At 48.4% G+C, this 19,801-nt stretch overlaps 1 protein-coding gene across 2 annotated transcripts in view; it reads left to right on the top strand.

The window, feature by feature from the left end:
• Window positions 1-6,314: 6,314 nt before the first annotated feature.
• The window catches only part of MAP3K14 (mitogen-activated protein kinase kinase kinase 14), a 42,930-nt gene continuing 29,443 nt past the window's right edge, over window positions 6,315-19,801 (top strand). For both annotated transcript variants that reach the window (XM_029212749.1, XM_029212750.1), the window contains exon 1: window positions 6,315-6,409. The gene's annotated coding sequence lies outside the window, so the exon portion shown is untranslated. The remainder of the gene's footprint in view (window positions 6,410-19,801) is intronic.

Genomic DNA, 19,801 nt, shown 5'->3' with positions numbered 1-19,801 from the left:
GCCCCTTGTCTGCCTGTGCACATGTTATTCCTTCCACCTGAATGTTCTTCCCGCCTCATTCACCTGGCTCACTGCTAGCGTACCTGGCAGCAATCGGCTCAAGGGTCACCTCCTCCAGGAAGCCTTCTTTGATCTCTTCTATGTGTTCTTACCTCACCCAGGACTTCCTACTACCGTCCACATTGTATTGCAACATTGTCCATCTCCTCTTGGAGGGTGGGCCTCATGATTCATTCATCTCTCACTGTCACCAGGGGCCTACTCAAGTGTCTGGCACACACCAGGTGCTCAATTAATGTTTGTGGAATGATTAAGTGAAGTTAGGAATGGATGAGAACTCCAAAGGAGAAAGTGCAGAGAAGTGGGGGGCTTGGGACTGAAACTTGGGGTGTGCCTCAGTCTTTAAGAATGGGAGAAAGAGGGAATGCCAGGGAACTAAGATCCCACAAGCCGCGCAGCACGGCCGAAAAAACAAAAAAAAGAACTGGGGAAAGAAACAGAGACAGAAAGTACAGTATCCGTGAAGCCTCAGGAAGAGAATGGGCAAAAAAATACCACTGGTCTTCTTACTGTCTCCATACTTTTGCCTTTTCCAGAATGTCATATAGTTGGAATCATACAGTATGGAATCTTTTCATATTGTCCTCTTTCCCTTAGTAATACGCATAGAAGTCTTTTAAGTCATATGCATTTAAGTCATTTCATGTCGGATAGCTCATTCCGTTTTAGCGCTGAATAGTATTTCATTGGTTGGATGTATCACTATTTATTTATTTATTACTATGGAGATAGTAAAAGTATCAGTGGCTGCCAGGGTTTGGGGTGGTGGGGTGGGAGGAGGGAGGAATGAACCTGCAGAGCACAGAGGATTTTTAGGGCAGTGAAAATACTCTGTATGATATTATAATAATGAATACATGTCATCATACACTCGTCCAAACCCACAGACTGTATTATAGACCGTACAACAGCAAAAGTGAACCCTAATGTAAACTGTGGACTTTGGGTGATTACAACGTGTCAATGTAGGTTCATCGACTGTAACAAAGGTACCACTCTGGTGTGTGATGCTGATGGTGGGGAGGCTGTGCGTGTGCGGGGGCAGGGGGTAGATAAGCAAATCTCTGCACCTTCTGCTCAATTTTGCTGGGAACCTCATGCTCTAAAAAAATTAGTCTTTAAAATGTCAGTGATTGCTCGGAACGTTTTCTCCTCCAATTCCCCTTCACCTTGCAGGTCTCAGCTTAGTTCCTCAGGGAAGCCTTCTCTGAGCCCCCTCCACTAAGTCAGTCCCCCCCTCATCCTCTCCCATCCCAGCCTGGTGGTGGTCCTGGGCTGTTGCCCTCCCATCTGGTCCTCACCTTCTCTGCTCTGCACTGCAGGTGACTGACCCCTGCAGGCTCCAGACCAATGAGAGGCTCTGGCAGGAGACCAGAGGGTGGAACGTGGAAGGAGAGGAGGATCTTCGTCCGGCTCAGTCCTGAGTGGTATCTATGGAAGTGGATTGTATCTCCTCTGTGGTTCCAACTTCTTCCAAGTGACCCTGGCCCCCCGCCACTGATGACACTGTTTTCCCCCCAACCCAGGACTAATAGTGGATTCCTGGTTACCTTGCCATATCCTCCTGGGCTTCTCAGCTCTTCCGACCTCTGTGTAACCAATTCCTTGTGTGAAATTCCATGTTTAAAAACTCGGAATGAGTTCTGTTTCCCTGGTTGGGCCCTGCGTGATACAGTACACTCTGTCCATCCTCTCAACATCCTCATCACCTGGAATGATTTCGGTCCTCATCTGTAGTCACTTTTCAAGGTCTGCCCACCCTTGGGAAGGGTGTTCCCTAAGGGCAGGGCAGGGACTGGTCTGGAGGTCCCGCACTCCCTCCCCAGGGCCTGACACAGTAGGTGCCCGGAGCATCACATCTGTAGCTGGCTGCATATGAGAGCTAAGACAAGGTCATCTGACTCAGAGGCGGTTAGTGGGGTATCCATGGAGAGAAGGGATAGTGGGCAAAAAACAGACCGCCGGGGTTACACACAAGTGGGAGATGAAGCAGACACCAGGAGTACCAAGAAGTCTGGGAGTTGAGAGGGGAAAGTCAAGACAGGGGAAGGTTTTTTTTTTTCTTTACCGGTCTGTTTTTTGGCTGGGGAGACTCGATAACATTTGGAGGTTGAGAAGAAAAAGCTAAAGGTGAGGAATTGAAAGGCAAGAGATGTGGAGACACTGGGGCTAGAACACATGACCTAAGTGGTCTCTTAGGAGGATTAAATCCACCAGAAGGGTTGAGAATGACGTTGAGAGGAGACTGGAGGCAGGGAGGTGAGCTAGGAGGGGATAACCCATCAGGAAGTGAGAAGAATTTGAGTCAAGCCTCAACCCAGGGCTCCCTAAGAAGCCTAAGAAGGCTCCAAGGTCAGGAGGGGTCGCAGGTACGCCCAGGAGATGACCTCTTGGTAAGGTCAATTTTGCCCAGTGTTCCAGAGACCCCCACCCAGGCAGCTCCGTCCTTTGTGGAGATGAACACCTCTCTCCTCAGCCACGTCACCAGCGCTCCTCCTCTTGTCCCATAGCTCTGTGGCTCGCCATGTCCCCTTCCATCTCCCCTTGTTAAGCAGAATTAGTGAGAGTCAATCAGGATCCAGAATCTGCAAGCAATGGTGTGCTGGTAAATGCTGAACAACCAGCTTGCGGGTAGGTAGGTCTGGCTTATATTGTTTGCTAATTTCTATGGTGTAAATATTCCCATCATGTCTGATTTCAAGCAACATGAGTTCCTGGCGGCAGGATAGGAAGAGAGCCCCAGCACACCACTGCCTGAACCCATTCCCTCTCCTGCCTCCCTAGTCCCACCAATACCTCTGGACTGGGCGGCAGCAATGGGGCAGGTCCAAGCCCGGGAGGGCAGCAACAGCACTACAGCTGCAGCCTCGGCCAGGTCCCTGATGGAGAAAGAAAGCTGCTTCTCCTTCAGGAACATCCATTCCCACCCCCCAGTCCTCTCTGATCTCAGCCTCACATCTGAGTTCTTTTCAAGCATAACTTCAGGATCTCCCAGGAAAGTGGGGCCTAAGACGCACGGACACAGAGATGATTCACTAGCTACTTTCCCACTAGACATCGCTGGACACCATGAACTGCGCTCACCAAGGCAATAAAAACCAGAATATAATTGCCTTTCTTCCAAAGCAAACAGAAAAGGAGAAATGATCCAGGAATGGCATTCTCTCACTGATGCACAGAATTCACTCACTCTTCATCACTCTTCTACAGAAGTGATTGGGCAATTTGCTCCTTGAAGCCCACAGTCTCTTTGCAGAGTCCTGCATGCAGGAGAGCAGGGGCTCTGGGTCACACCTGGTTTAAATCCCAGATCTTCTATTACAGTGAAGTGACCTTGGGCAAGTTACTTTTCTCTGAGCCTCAGTTTCCTCATCTGTGAAGTGGGGATGATAATAATAGTTATTATTCTATGAGGTTAGACTGCAAAAGTTCTCAACTGGGGGCACTTTTGCTCCCTTTGGGACACCTGTCAATGTCTGAAGACATTTTTTTTCTTGTCACAACTGGGTGTAGGAGGGTGGTGTTACCGGCATCAAGTGGGCAGAGGGCAGGAATGCTCTTAAACATCGTATAATATATATGATAGCCTCCCCACAACAAAGAATTATCCAATCCAAAATGTCAGTGGTGCCAGGTTGGGAAACCCTAGACAGGAGTGAATATTTAGCGAGGTTATTATGCATACAAAGCACTTAGAAACATCTGGTTTATTTTTTATAAGCTCTCAAAAAACAGAAGCTACTATTCTTTGTGGAAGAGCATAGTCTTGCCCTTCCATTGCCGGACTTGAACCATGGGAGTGGGATGCGGAAATCCTTGAGTGCCGAGAACCCAGCTCACTGCTCCAGGTGTGAGTCATCCCATAAATACCAACTTATTTTATTTAAAGCAGAGCTGAGGCTGCACACCTGACTCAGGGCTAGAAGCCTTCCCAGGTTGTCGTGACTCAACTAGCTGGGCTGGAAGGAAGCAATTTTACCCTGAAGCTCTCCTTCCAGAAGATGCCAGCATTTCAAGGCTCAGAAGTGCTCAGTGCTCACTTGCAGTGGGTGTCATGTTGTTTCTTACCTCACCTCACACACAGTTGGGCTTGGAAAGGCCTGGGGAAAGTAGCTGAAACCAGGAGTCCCAAATCTTGTCCTCACTAGTCTGTAGAGGTTTGTTCCTCTCCTGCAACCTGATGTGAAATTCCTTCTTGGGAGTTGCAACTTTGGGTCAACAGGTTCACTCTCTCCCAGTAATACACATTAGTGTTAGTGGATAGATTTAAAGACAGATAATATTGATAGGGTGGGTGGGTCGTCGCGGGGACGGAGAGAAGTGTCGAGGGAAGCTGGGTAAAGTACATGGGCACTGGGTGTCGTAAAGAAGGAATGGTGAAAGAGGGAGAAGGCAAAGGCAGGCCAGGGAATGTCTGCAGACTCTGGCCCTGTGCCCACATCTTTCCTGAGAAGCGGTGTGCCCAGAGGCAAACAGGTGGTGGAAGAGGCAAGCCCTGCATCCAGGCTTGCTGATACTGACCTGTAACCCACCATCTGGCCAAGCTCTACCTCTCCCTGAGTCACAGAAATGAAAACCCTGTGGTTGGAAGCAGCTTTAAGGGCCCCCAGCTTCTTTCTTACCCATCATTTCCCACGCCAGTCAGTAGCAGAGCCAGTTTATGCAACAGAGACTGTCCAGCTCCAAAGTATGGGCTCTATCTGGACCATGACCGCAAACACTTTAGTGGCCAGGCAAATGACATAGGTTAAGTGGCTGGGTGTAAGACAACAGGGGCTGGGGCTGTGAGGAACTGCAGGCTCTGCTCGAAGGCATTCAAATTCAATTAAAAAAAACATTGGGCCAGCCAAACAAAACTTATCGATAGCCTGAGTGAGTGGGTGAGGCCTCTAGATGGTTAAGTTTGCTGCCTAAATGGTCTTCCGTATCCCCTGACAACCAAGATGTCTGTTGGATGCAGATCTCCAGAAACAGACTTCAAGCTATGAACCACTGTCTGCAAAGTGGTCCTGAGCAGGTCTTTGCTCCAACACTTCCAGAGGCTGGGTGATCCTTACTTCCCCAGACAGCCTTGAACGGGGCCTGCTTACCCGTACCATTAGAGCCACTTACCACACCTGCCTGTTGTAGACCACTTATTGGGGTGGGGTGCCCAGGTAGGGGCATATCTTTTATTTTGCAAACTTTTTTTAAGCGTGGAAATATTTACTTTATTATAAATAAAATACAAGCTCACTGTGGAAACACTGGAAAATATGGAAAAGCAAAAGTTAGAAAAGAAAAACTATCCATACCTCCCTTAAGCACCTCCCCTACCCCTTCCCCAACGCCCACCCCCACCCACCATTCAGAGAAAAGCATTGTTGACACCTTGGTGCATATCCAGACTCCAAGTCCTTTTTTTAAATAAGTAAAGCTCTAATCTTCTTTCTGGCTCCATAACCTGTAAACCCAGCGAGGAGATGCTTCACGCACCGCTCACACCACGTTGCTTCTCTGGCTGTGGAAAGGGATTGCACCACGCCAGCCGCACGCTCTCACCAGACCTGGGTTTCAACACACAGGTCTGACCTGCGCAGGCCTTTAGCCCCCCAACCTCCTCGAGGGCAGGCACTAGAACCTATCTTATCCTCAGAGACTCTACAGCACCAGGCTCACAGCAAGTGCTCAATATAAGTGTTTCTAAATACACACCCCTGCCCCGCCCCGCTCCCTCCACAACCAACACACCTGCCTCAGCCGCTACGACCCGGAGCACAGAGGAAACACAACCAAAGCCTGGAGAGAGAGCACGCCTCGCCGTCTCCTAGGTAACCAGGTCCTAGGTTGGGGAGGGGGGCCCACGCATGCGCACGCTCACCCTTCCTTCCCGTAACCTCCAGAAGAAAGCAACCCTGAAGACTGCCAGAAGCCGAGCGCGCATGTGTAGTTACACCAACACCCCTACCGCCTCCGCCTTCTGTCGATCCGTCAGCCCAGCAATCTCTTCTCTATAAACACTGTCCGGAAATAGTGCCCATTCCTGGAAACGAGGCCTCGTTAACCAATCGTTGCTTGGGGCAGTAGGACAGAACTGGCTGGGACTCGCTGTCTCATTGGTTAGATTGGAGGAGTGGGCGGGGCCAAGAGTCTAGGTGAGGCCAAAGCAAGGAGGCGCGAAGCGAAGCAAATTTGCTGCCGCCGGCGGAGGCGTGGCCCCGGGGATGGCCGGGAAGGCGGTGAGGGGGCGGGGCCCGAGGCGGGGCGGGGCGACCGTGGGCCCTGAGAGCAGCGGTCGGCGACCGGCGGCGGGAGATCGAGGACGAGGGGAGCGTGACACTCGCTGGTGGGGGAGATCGGCGCTCGGCCGGTAGGTGACTGGAGCGAGTCCCGGGGCGAGGGGCAGAGGGGATGGGTCGCTTCTCAACCCGGGGCCGGGCTGCGGCCCGGCCCGCCGCCCCGGAATGGTGGGGGTCAGCGACGCGGCCGGGGGACCCACTCGCGCGCGGGCCCTCGGCCCTGGCGGCCGGCCGCCGGCGCTCCCTCACGCACGCTGCCGGGGCCACGGTCTCACGCCGTGCTCAACCAGCACACCCGCAGGCCACACGGTCGCCCGAAGCGCGCGCAGGGACGCCTTGCTTCCCCTTCTCCAACATCCTTGTTCCTCCGCGCCAAGCTGCCCCACCGCCAGGCCTGGCCCTCCTGCTCTGTTCCCTGGATGCCCCCCAGGATGAGGGCTCACCTCGGCACCGGGCGGAAGGTGCCTAACGCCCAGGTGCGCCGGGTCCGTGAGCCCTCCCACCTGTCCGGGCAGTGAAAACCTCAGGCCTTTCCTGGGAAGTTCTGGGGTCACACCCCGAGCCTGGGAGAAGAGGCAGAACCTGCCCTTGCCACCCAGCGGGGCAGTGCAGGCTACTCGCAGCATATCCTCTTTCTCTCCCTGACCCCTCTGTAATTCTTCTGTCCACTCCACTCAGGACTTTATCTGTCGGCTCAGATAAAATATCCCACCTTGGAAGCCCATCGTGGCCCTGGCATCCTGCAGCCACCGGGCACCAGGCAGAAGGAGGCCACTTGTAAAGCACAGAGAGTCCCACCTGCCCGGGAACCTCCTCGGTGCTGGGTAACTTCAGAAAAAGCCGATTTTTCCTAATTGAAGTTAAAATATTGCTCTCAGTCCTAAGGGTGGACTAGGGGATGAATGGAGAAAAGAGACAGAAATCAGTGGTGTAAATGGTAAAATTATTATTTTTTAACTGGGGGACAGTGAGTACCTGTCCCTTGATTAAGAACTTGAAAAGCAGATGAAGCTAAATGATGAGAGGTGGGGCCTAATACAAAATAGAAGTCTGAAGTTTATTCCAGGAAAAATGTTGAAAACCCCTTGACTAGAAACATGGTCTTTCTGAAAGATGAGAGGGAGATAGTATCTTAACATTAGTGATGTGTTTTTTACTTAGTATCTTCATACCTGTAACCTCCTTTTTCCTTCAGATGTCTGTGTGATAAGATAGTATTGTCCTGCTTTAGAGGTGAGGCATCTGAGGCAGGTGTGTGTTTGTCGGGGGCGGGGGTGTAAATAGATCTTGCCTAATGCCTCATAGCTAGGACTCAGGGTGAAGACTTGAACCTGGGCCACTGGAGTCTTTCCCAGGCTCCTTGCCCTGGACCAGGACCACATTATGGGACTTAAGATGTAGGACAGAGGGAGAAGTGTTTGCTGGGGTATTTATGCTTTTAACATGAGAGAACAGGTGCTTGTCTTACAAAGTGTTTGGATTTACTCTTGCTGTTTTTTAAGTGATGTCAAAGTCAGTTCCTTTGGTGCAGCAATGCCAGACATGTGAGATTTTGAGACACCTTGAGGACATCCTCGTTTATTTTGAAGGGTGTGGTGAACTTCTCAGAAGGCCTCACAGTAAAAGTACTAGTCTCTGACTTTAATTTTAGAAATATATACCCAGGTATATGTTCCAGCACTTTTGTGAAATCAGACAGCGGTAAGCCGCCAAGCTTTAGGTCGCCTTCTGACCGTTTTCAGGGTATAAGGAGCAGTTAGCTCTGAAGGGGGTTTTTTGCCCCTGGTATTGTCAGTTAGAGTTTGTGGGAGCGGCACCACAGAGACCCTGCCAAATGAGCCTTCATCTATTAAACAAAAATGTCTGGTTGGCCATTTCGCCTCAACAGACGGAGGTTTGGTTCCTCATTTTGGTTCTCCTGTTGAACACTGACTCCATTGTGATCTGCTTGGAGTGTTTGTATATCACTTAATGTTGAGAAGCAGGCCTGCCCTGATTGGTTGTCCAACTCCAGGCAGCTGTTGTGATTTTGTTTGGTGCGTGGTAACAGTTCATCCTGACCAGGGTCTGGTGAGAGACCTGTAGATATGTGAAAGAGGTAAAGCCCGATCCAGGGTTGTTTTCCTCATTGTTGGCACCCTCTTAAGAGTGTCCTATCACTTTGGCCTGCAAAGTCACTTTTAATTTCCTATTTTTTTCCTGTCTCTATGGGCAGCACATGAGCTTTCCTAACAGGCCTGCCTGCCTTGATGAAGAGCTGAGAGATTCATGTTGGTTGACCTGACACATGTTTTTTTCTGGGAGAGTAATTAAGAAATCTTAAAACCAAATTCAGTCCTAAATCAAAAGTGTAAGTCAGCTTGATACACACATAGGCAGCATCTTTTGTACCAATGGCTTCCATCATCTCAGAGGTGTTTTTTTTTTTTTTTCCTGGCAAAAGGTTAAAATGCAACTAAAATTCTGCTTTCATGATTAATAAGTCACTACCGCAGTTGTGTCTGATGCTTCCTGTTTGCCCCATTTTAGTATTTCAGTTAAACTGGAAACATCTGAGCCTTATGGGCACTTTTGATGGCACCAACGTGAAATTGGCGGGAAGGGGGACAGTTCCCTGTCAGTGGATTTAGGGAGCTTTAAGGATAAGCCAGCCTCTCTGGCCGCCGCATGCCTGAGATCCTTCAGCAGGGAAAGGAATGGGGGGTTGAGCACCTTCAAGGACTAGGTGAGCGTTTAGAGTGATGCACGTGTGAAGGCTTTGCATTTGCTTGGTGATGCTGACTGAAATGTTGAAAGCAGTAGATTAGAAATGGAAGGCCAAACATAGGGCAGATTGTGTGGTAGAACATTTCAGTTGAGCTGAGCAAGACACTGAAGTATGCTGGATTTGAGGTCTTCAGTTCTGGCCTTGTCTTACTGCCTGAGTGACAATGCAGAGAAAAGTCACTTTTTCTCAGAAGCCTGTGCACCCTTCTTTGTACTCTATCAGTAGTTTAAAAGATCCCCTTCCTGTGGTTGCCAAGGTGGGGGGGCGGGATTGGATTGGGAGTTTGGGGTGAGCAGATGCAAGCTATTACATATAGAATGGATAAACAACAAGGTCCCATTGTATGGCACAGGGAACTATATTCAATATCCTGTGATAAACCATAATGGAAAAGAATATGAAAAAGAATATATATATGTATAATTGAATCACTTTTCTATACACCAGAAATTAACACATTGTAAATCAACTATACTTGAATTAAAAAAAAAACAAAGATCCCCTTTCCCTTGCTATTTTATACCCTTTAATCTCTTATCCTCCTGACATAAATCCCTTGAAATTGTATGGCATCCAGAGTAATGGTACTTAGTGGCTATTTTCTGTATTTTCTCACAATACTCCCGTAAAGAAAGGCAGAGACAAAGATCAGGAATGTGAGGCCTAGTAAGGAAATAAAGGGGATGAGATTACTCAGGAAATCAGTGTCATGCCTAGAAGCTAAACCCACGTTTCTTGATATCTAGTTCACTGCCTCTTCTACTAACTTACTCATGAAAGGGTAAGTTGTTTTCTTTTTTTTTTTTTTTCCAAAACAGGTCAGTTTTGAATATAACTAAACCAGGGTAGCTGCTTTATTTATCTATTTATGTTAACAAGTATTAATTAATAAGTGTTAACAATTAATTATTAGTTGATATTGATTGTCCATAATAATTATTATTAACAAAAGTCTAAAAGATGAATAGAGCATCCTCTGGGCGAGTCTGCTTATCCCCATTTTACAGATGCAGAAATTAAAGCAGAGTGGTCAAGTGATTTGCCAGGAGCGGTAGAGCAAGTCCACGGCATCTTCGTATCCAACTTGGGGGTTTAGGCTGTCGGGTCAGGTCCAGGTCTGCCACTGTCTGCCTGTGTGATCTCAGGCAAATCACTTCTCTTCTCCAAGCATTGGGTGCCTCGTCTGTAAATACTTCGTGGTGTTGTTTTCAGTAGAAAAGGAGAGAATGTATGTAAAGTGCTGAGCTTGGTGCCTGGTACAGAGTAAGTCATAGGACACAATGGCTATAACTGCTGATGGTGGTTGTAGTAGTAATCGCAGTACTAGTAGTTGCCGATTACCACTTTGACTAGACCTGTTTTCTGTAAGATGACGTCAGGAAGGGTCACACTGTCTGATAAGGGCAGTCATTTTCTCAGCAGGACCTCCTGGGGGACATTTCTTCTGTCTAGAGGGTTTAGCTGTCAGGTTTTCCCTGTCTTACACTAAATACTGCCCTTACCACCCTCCAAACGAGTCTAAAAAAGCTCTGGCTCTGCCTGGTCAGAGTTGGCGAACCTAACCCTTGGCCACCCTCGGCCCTCCCAGGACTCTGAGCAAGAGGCAGAGCTGAGCCTTTCTAGGGCCGTCCTGTGTCCCCCGTGCAGCGAAGTGGGTCCCACCCTTAACTCTGGAGGGAAACAAAAGGAAAACACTGTGTAGAATATAAGTCAGCAAGGACTCATTCTTCTCTGTTTGGGAGACCAGGAGGGAAACCTGGGTTCTGTGGGGCAAGGTTCCCACCACCATGTGGCAGCCTCAGCTCACTACGCTTTGTCGACTTATTGCCAGTCTGGGGGCCCTGGATCCGCAGTCAGGGACTTGCAGATTTCCCTTTAAATCACCCAAGAAAAAAACCAGTTTCACATTATATTTTAAATTCTTTTTTTTCCTCTTCATAATACAAAACAAAAATACAGGCTCCCACCAGGCTGACGTTGCCTTTAAATAACATTTTGTTTTCTCTTGGGGAAGCTGCCTTCGTGGCCAAAGAGTCATTTCTAAAGTGAACTTAGTTTTTAGAAAAAATAGATTACCGGATGTCAAGCCTCGTGTGGAGCTCAGTTCAGATGAAAATGAAACCAGCAGATCTGGAGTGGCAGCTCCACACTTCACTTCAGGCTGGAGGTGAGAGGCAGAGTGTGTCTGGGCCCAGCTCGGTAACTGGTCGGCCCCACAGGGTGGATTTGATAGGCGCCTTAGTCATTTTCCAGGCAGCTTTGCTTAGGTGAGCAGAGCACTTTCTCTGGAAGGTGAGTCACCCTTGCAGGGGTGTAGGTGACAGGCCATTTATTCCCCAACTCAGTCGCAGAGGAAGTCTTGAACAGACCTTGTTGAGAAGCCCTCTGCCAAAGATCATGTTCATTTCGGTCCAAGGGCTTTGGAGGCAGGGGTAAGGAAGCAAACCGAAGGCTCCCGGAGCTTGTGGACTGACAGAGAGATGGATCCCCCGGCAGGGGGTTCCTGTGGACCCGGCACAGAGCCCAGATCAGCAGTGTCACTGCACTCTTGAGTCCAGCCACCTTGAGGGTGGAAAATAGCCCACTTGCTGTGAGAGTCAACAAAGAAGCAGGAGGGGAGCTTTGGCTCTAGGGAGCTGGGAAACCCCTTGGCAAAAAGCAGAGAGATACATACCATACTCTGGTGTAAAAGACCTTTTGGGGAACCCTTTTCTACCTGCTTTCCTTTTCGCCACCTGAGTTGGAGGCTCTGAAGAGTTCCAGTGATTAGGAAGGCTAGATTCAACCCTGGATTTCAGGAGACTTTGGAATTCTGAGCCTGCCATACTTCTGGAGCCAGTGTTTGGACTCAGAAAGAAGGCGCAGGGCTTCCCTGGTGGCACAGCGGTTTAGAATCCACCTGCCAATGCAGGGAACATGGGTTCGAGCCCTGGTCTGGGAAGATCCCACATGCCACGGAGCAGCTAAGCCCGTGTGCCACAACTACTGAGCCCACGTGCCACAACTACTGAAGCCCACACGCCTAGAGCCCGTGCTCCGCAACAAGAGAAGCCACTGCAATGAGAAGCCCCGCGCACCACAACGAAGAGTAGCCCCCACTCACCACAACTAGAGAAAAGCCTACGCGCAGCAATGAAGACCCAACACAGCCAAAAATAAAATAAATATATTTATTTAAAAAGAAAAGAAAGAGGGCTTCCCTGGTGGCGCAGTGGTTGAGAGTCCGCCTGCCGATGCAGGGGACACGGGTTCGTGCCCCGGTCCGGGAAGATCCCACATGCCGCGGAGCGGCTGGGCCCGTGAGCCATGGCCGCTGAGCCTGCGCGTCCGGAGCCTGTGCTCCGCAATGGGAGAGGCCACAACAGTGAGAGGCCCACGTACCGCAAAAAAAAAAAAAAGAAAAGAAAAGAAAAGAAAGAAGCGGCAGAGGGAACTCCTGAGCCATCTCTTCCACCTGGTTTCTGGGTGCTGTGCCTTCTGACCCTCTTACCACTAAAGCCGTGACCAGGTATCCTTCAAGGCAAAGAGTTTGTTCGGACTCTGTGTTCTAGACCAGTGCAGTTGGTGTTGAACTTGACTGCTGAGGGTCAAGGACCTCTCTAAGCAATGTCCAGATCACCCCACCAGGTGGGCTTGACTTCATTGAAGCCACAGGGGAAGAGCTAGTGTTACCTTGTTTCCTTTATCTGTTGCAGGCTCCCCTCCAGGCCCCCCTACCCACACCTCATCCATCTGGACTAGCCAGCAGTCACTTTGGGTGGGCATGGCTAAGTGACCTTAGGCCTGAACCACTCTGTCAAGAAAGAGCTCTTTGAGTTATAGCCTGGAAATGATCATAACCGTTTGTGTGCTCTGTTTTACAAACGAGAAAATGGTGACCCCAAGAAGCTGAGTTGCCCAAGGCCACGCGGCTAGTTAATTGCAGCATCTGAACTAAAGTCCAGGCTCTTTGCACTGTGCTGTGCTGCTCCTTGAACAGAAGGACTCCTGCAGTAGGAACTGTACTTTTTAACTAGCTCCTCCTTCATATCCACACCCAATCCCACCACTCCCTGCCTTTCTTCAAGCTTTGCCAGACCTGGGGAGGCTGGAGCCGAAGCGGCAGCTGCTCTGAGCCTAAGAAAAAGTAAACGGAAATCTATTTACTTGACACTCTCTTGTACCATGAGGTTCGTGTAACCAAAAGGAGGTGAAGGTTGATAAGAAAATACAATTCTGGGCAGGGTTACCTGGAAGTCTCAAAGGTTGCCTACACCTGTAGGTCACTGTCCTACCTCACCAGGCAGTATCGTACCCAAAGTGGGTCTTTAGTAGCTATGAATGATTGATTGTGAGGCTGCAAACCCACTGGGCACCAAGAAGCTCCTCTGCATCTTTCTCCTGTTGTGTTACCTGTGGTGTGCAGGTAGCCAGAAGACCCAGAATAGTTGGGCATCATTCCCTCAGGATCCGTCCAGCTCCTCTCAGTGAAGAGGCTCTTTCTTGTGGGCAAAGCTTGATGTCACATCTAGATGGTGGCCCCCATAAGTGCAAAGAGCTGTTGTATCTGAGATCCACCACCCACCTTCTGCTGACTGCGACATTTCCTTTTATCAGAACGGAATTAGTCCTGGTTAATACTAGGGATAGGTGGGAGGCTTGGGAGGAAGGGGGCTTTGCCAGCCTCAAATGAGGATGCTATTGCCAATTAAGATTAGAAATGGAGGTACTTCCCTGGTGGCACAGTGGTTAAGAATCCTCCTGCCAATGCAGGAGACACGGGTTCAAGCCCTAGTCCGGGAAGATCCCACTTGCCGCGGAGCAACTAAGCCCATGCACCACAACTACTGAGCCTGCGCTCTAGAGCCCACGAGCCACAACTACTGAGCCTGCGTGCCACAACTACTGAAGCCCGCACGCCTAGAGCCCGTGCTCCGCAACAAGAGAAGCCACCGCAATGAGAAGCCCGCCCACCACAACGAAGAGTAGCCCCCGCTCACCACGACTAGAGAAAGCCCGCACGCAGCAATGAAGACCCAGCGCAGCCAAAAATAAAATTTTTTAAAAATAATAATAAAAATATAAATAAAGAGTCTGCCTTCCAGAGATCCTCTGCGAACATTCCCTGTCATACCACAGGTCCCAAACCCTTTCCTCCCTTCCTGGGGGAGGACAAGAATGTGACCCTGTGTTGAAAGGGACATGTCCTCAAGCTGCTCACTCAGGCCAGTCTGTCAAAGGACGTGTAGGGCAGCATCTGAAACGAGGCTATGATCAGGGTGCCACTGCTAAAGGGTGGAGCTGGACTGTGTACTTCCTTCCATTTACCCCTATATGTTGGAAGCCTTCTGTGGAAAGCCACGTTGTTTGGGTTTCTTGTTTATTCTGAAGTTCCTCAAACTAGTTCCTCAATTTCAGGACCAGTCACCAATAACTACAATGAACTTGAAGCCTCTTCCCTTCCAAAGAGGCTGAGCCCGTCTTTCTCCATCTCCGAAAACAGGTAGACCCTGCTTGAAGCCAGTCCCACCTGTGAAAAGCAGAGTTACCAACCAACAGAGGAGGGAAGTGGTTGTGTTGCAGCAGGATTGACCATAGCCCAGGGAACTGCTCCTTGCTCAGAATCCAATCCGAAAAGTTAAATAAGGAAAAGTTTTTCACAAGCAGACCTTGCTTGCAATGATGACCTCAAGGCTTGGCAAGATCCAGAAGTACATTTTGACTCATCAAAGAAAGCTGGTTGTGTTTGGCACGATTTTAGTGTTGAGGGCAGCTAATTGCACGATAATCTTTGGAAACTGATCGTTATTGAGTGGTACATGCTGCAGCCCCCACTTAATCAGAATATTCAGTTACACAAAATACCCCAACCTACAGATTTCAGTGATCCTATGAAACTTTTGTATATAACATACATTAAAAATTCCTTGCTGTGTATTGTAGAAAATGAAGTGGTTGAGGTTTTTCTCAATACTACCCCGCCCCCCATTCTCCTGCGTAACTGCCTCTGGGGATCAGTGATGCCCCAGTGGCATCCTTTCTATATACTGTTGGCTCTCCTCATGCAAAGGATTTGAAAGTTGAATTGAAAATGTCGTTGTAATACTTTTCTTTTAAAGTTTATACAATACCCTATATCAGGGCCTGGAGACAAAGTAATAACCATGTTTATGAATTTAGTAACTGATGGTCGAGGCTTTGCTATTAAAAACAAAAACAAAAAAACAGTAAAATAGGCTCAAGAAGCCTGGAGCCAGGCTTTATACAATGAATGGTGAATTTGAACTTCTTCATACTGTTGGTCCCTGGGATGGGTCCAGCTGTGCTGGGCATGGGTGGGCTAAGGAACTGTACAGGCCTGCCACATGCTTGGAGTCTCTGATCCCCATTGCCATTTTAAAGTTGCTTTTTCCAAAACAGAGGCTGGCTGTGTTTATGCTTCCTAACTGAGATGCTTCCTCCTGGGTCGGTCCCTGGGTTTCTCATTAACAAACCTTTGGCTTGTGGCAGCTTCTGCATTTGGGTCCCAATTTTTAAAGCTTGAATCGTTTGAAAATGGATTCAGTGTCACGGTTAAGAGTATGGACTTTGACATAAAAGAGTCCCACGTGCAAATCCTGCTTCTGCCACTTCCTTGCAGTGTGACCATGGGAAAATTACTTGACCTACTGAGCCTCAATTTATTCCTCCATATAAGGGGAATGATACTAGAGTTATTGTGAGGATTCAAGAAGTAATACACATGTAATACATAGCAAGCATTGCCTAATGTACCTAATACATAGCAAACAATAATAGCTGTCATTATTATTTTTATTATTATTGACAACCAGCATGTAATTCTGTGTATGCATATAGCAGCAGGTTGTTGAAAACACCCAAAGATGTCCACAGGACAACTGATTTCGGCTCTAGGTGCCGAGGAGTTCTGGGTCCTTGTTCATTGTGCACTGGTGGGTCACTCTTGAGTCCATTCAGAGCTGAGGCACTGCCGGGAGAGAGAGGCTGGATGGCGTGTGCAGAATGCTCTTCAAAGAACAACCCCCTCAGGAATTCCCTGGCGGTCCAGTGGTTAGGGCTCTGCGCTCCCACTGCAGGGGACACAGGTTCAAGCCCTGGTCAGGGAACTAAGATCCTACATGCAAGGCGAAGCCAAAAGAAACCCAAACAAACAAACAACACCCCTGTCATGGGTGGTCCTTTTCCTGCTGGCCGCTCCTGCCTCCCTGCTCTTGGGATGCTCCCCTCCTCCTTTGACTGTGCCTGTTCCAGACTTTCCTTCCAACACTAGGGCTGCTGGCTGGTGGTTTCAGCTCTGCCCAGGCGAGGACTGTCAAACAACTGGCACTTCCAGTCCCGGAAAGGACTGCGCATCTTGTAACAGCTTCCCTCTCACTGGAGGTTCTGCTAATGTTTCTAGAGCATCCCCTGTGTGCCAGGCACCCTGCTGGGCATTTAAACATTGTTTCTTCTGTTTAATTGTCCTGTAAAATCCTGTTATGTACGTTTGAGGATCCTTATTTAACAGATGAGATACCTGAGTCCCAGATTAAGTTATCTGCCCATGGTTACACACCAGATTCAAACTCAGATCTTATTTTTTCTTTTTTTGCAGTACGCGGGCCTCTCACTGTTGTGGCCTCTCCCGTTGCGGAGCACAGACTCCGGACGCGCAGGCTCAGCCGCCATGGCTCACGGGCCTAGCCGCTCCGCGGCATGTGGGATCCTCCCGGACCGGGGCACGAACCCGCGTCCCCTGCATCAGCAGGCGGACTCTCAACCACTGCACCACCAGGGAAGCCCCCAAACTCAGATCTTTTGATGGCAAGACCATCCTGTTAAGTAGCTGGATGGCCATCCCTCAGGATCATTGAGTGCTATGTTGGAATAAATGACATCCAGGGCCCTTCTGATCTCAAGGTCATTTTGAGATTCCTTGATCATCTATTTATCCATCCACCCATTTGCACCGACTAGATAAGCACCTTGAGGGCAAGGATAGTCTTTCTAGCAAATAACTAGTGTAGTGTTTGGTAACCACCTGTGCTTAACTGATGGATGCTGCCTACTTCCCTGACACATAGAAACAGGAGAGAAGAAAGGGCCACTAACCCACTAAGAAAAGGGTTACCCAGGAATTCTGATCCCAGCAATTTACCACCTAGAGTTACTTGTAAGAGTGCACAAAGAGGGAATTCCCTGGTGGTCCAGTGGTTAGGACTCTGCATTTTCACTGCCGAGGGCATGGGTTCAGTCCCTGGTCAGGGAACTAAGATCCCACAAGCCGCAAGCCGTGCAGCACGGCTGAAAAAAAAAAGAAAGAAAAGTGCACAAAGAAGTGAATAAAGGTGTTGTTTTGCAATATTACTTACAAGAATAAAAAATGGAAACAATTTGAAAATCCATCCATAGAAGAAAAAGTGCGAAAATGATAGTACATCTGTACCATAAAATCTTATGGAACCATTAAAAAGAATGAGATAGATCTACATACACTGAAATGGAACAGTATTCATAATTCATTGTTAAGTGAAAGAAGCAACGTATAGAATATTATGTATGTATAATCCTATGTTTATTTTAAAAATGGTCCCAGGGCTTCCCTGGTGGCACAGTGGTTGAGAGTCCGCCTGCCGATGCAGGGGACGCGGGTTCGTGCCCCGGTCCGGGAAGATCCCACATGCCGCGGAGCGGCTGGGCCCATGAGCCATGGCCGCTGAGCCTGCGCATCCAGAGCCTGTGCTCCGCAACTGGAGAGGCCACAACAGTGAGTGGCCCGCGTACCGCAAAAAAAAAAAAAAAAAAAAAGTCCCAAACTCTATGTTCGTATATGTACAGTAATGGAACTAGAGGGGTTTACACCAAACCTGTTTCTAACGTTGCAGGGAGAAGGGAATGGTGCAGGGATTTTTTTTTTTTAATATATACACTTTTTGTATTGTTTAATTTTTTATAATGAACAAGTATTATATTTGTATTTGAAAACAAAATAATTTTTTTTCTTTTTTTTTTAAAAAAAGAGCAGTGTCAGATATACAAGGAAGCAGTGTCAGATATACTAGCCTGAAACCCTTGCCTCTTTCAGGTTCCCCGGGTTGGGACCAGCCCTCAGATCCTACCCCTTGACATCAGCAGCCACGGAGGGGCCGGTGGTTTTCTCTCAGGTCCAGTTCTGCTGTTTCCCACTCTTTATGGGGCCACTTGTGCCCACGAGCATGTCTTACCCAGCATCTTCACCGCTGCATACATACACTTGTCATTGGATGGGTATAAAGTAAAAGCAGGGAAGCACTGGCCATCAGAGTTGAGGACGGCTGGCACAGCGATCGCTGAGCACCTTCCTGCTTCTTGAGTCCCAACGGATGAAACTCACAGTCCCCCAGGGAAAACTAGAAAGAGAGTGAAATGAAAACCAAAACCAGGAGGGACAAGCTTACCCATCTCCAGCTTCTGTTTTAGCGGCCCTGCTGCCAGAACTCACTGAACAGCCCCCAAGTTTCTGGCAAGGTTTCCTGTGTGTGTGGTGTGTGTGTGTGTGTGCGGGGTGAGGAAGCAGTCGTCACGTATTTATGAAGCCCCAGTCACAGATGTGGACCAGATGCCTCCTAAGTTCTCATCCCATACCAAGAGACCTTATTTTAGTTACAGCTTGTTTTCACTGTAAAAGTAATACCTCGCAGAGAACATCTCTGGAGGGATATGTAAGAAACTGGTAATGGGGATCCCCTCAGAAGAATGGGGGAGTGGTGGGAGGGACTTATATTTCTCATTGTTTATCCTTTCTGTATTTTATTTTTACCATTTGGAAACATCTGTTGAAAAATGAAGACTGGGAAAAGTAGTACCTCCTCACTGCAAAAAATGTGGAAAAATTAGAAAAGTATAAAGAATATTACCACCACCAAGGGAGAACCATTGCTGCATGTCTGTGCTAGGTGTCTGCATTTTTATAAATGTTGATAAAATGTACAGACACATGCTAGGTGGGATCATACCTTAGATATAATTCTGTATCCTTTTTCTGTTAACGTTGTATCCCATAAGCATTTTCCCATATAGTTAAATATTATTTGTAAGCATTTTTAATGGATGTACTATGACTTATTTAATAATTATCCTCCCCGTGTAATTAGACATTTTTGTTTCAGTTTTTTACTATTATAAAAATACACTGAACATCTTTGTACACCTTTTCCCATATTTCTATCTGCTCCATACTTCCTAGATTGCAATTATGGAGTTGTGCGCACAAGAAATGGCTATCTTCCCTTGGTGTATGATGATTTATCACATTTAGAGTTCTTTCACCTACGTTATTTTATTTAACGAGTAAAGGGAGTGAGGGTGAGGAGAGTAAGGAGACCAGGTGCTATCAGCAGGGACTTCCTGGAGGTGGAAGGCCTGAGCTTCGCCTGGGAAGGACAAGCAGGATGTGCAGCACAGCCCACACAAGGATGACGCGCACATGGAGACGTGTAGATCTGAGTAGCCAGCGGGGTGTGGAGAGATCAGACTGGCCAGAGCCAAACCCTGTGTTTAGGGAAACAGTGGTAAGACAGATTATGGACCACAGAGTTGGGACCAGACCCATAAGCAGTGCACAGCCAACAGATGTCTTTGAGCTTGAGGTTATCTTAAGGACATCGTGATTTAAGATTAGCTTGGCCTCATTGTGAGATGGGAGGGGTCAGGGAGAAGCTGGAAGTGGGTAAGGCCT

This window comes from Monodon monoceros, unplaced genomic scaffold (genome assembly GCF_005190385.1).
Source record: "Monodon monoceros isolate NGI ecotype Baffin Bay Population unplaced genomic scaffold, NGI_Narwhal_1 Super_Scaffold_9, whole genome shotgun sequence".
NCBI classification, from domain to species: Eukaryota; Metazoa; Chordata; class Mammalia; order Artiodactyla; family Monodontidae; genus Monodon; species Monodon monoceros.
Note: the sequence above shows the minus strand (reverse complement) of the source record. Positions and strands in the feature narration are given on the sequence as shown.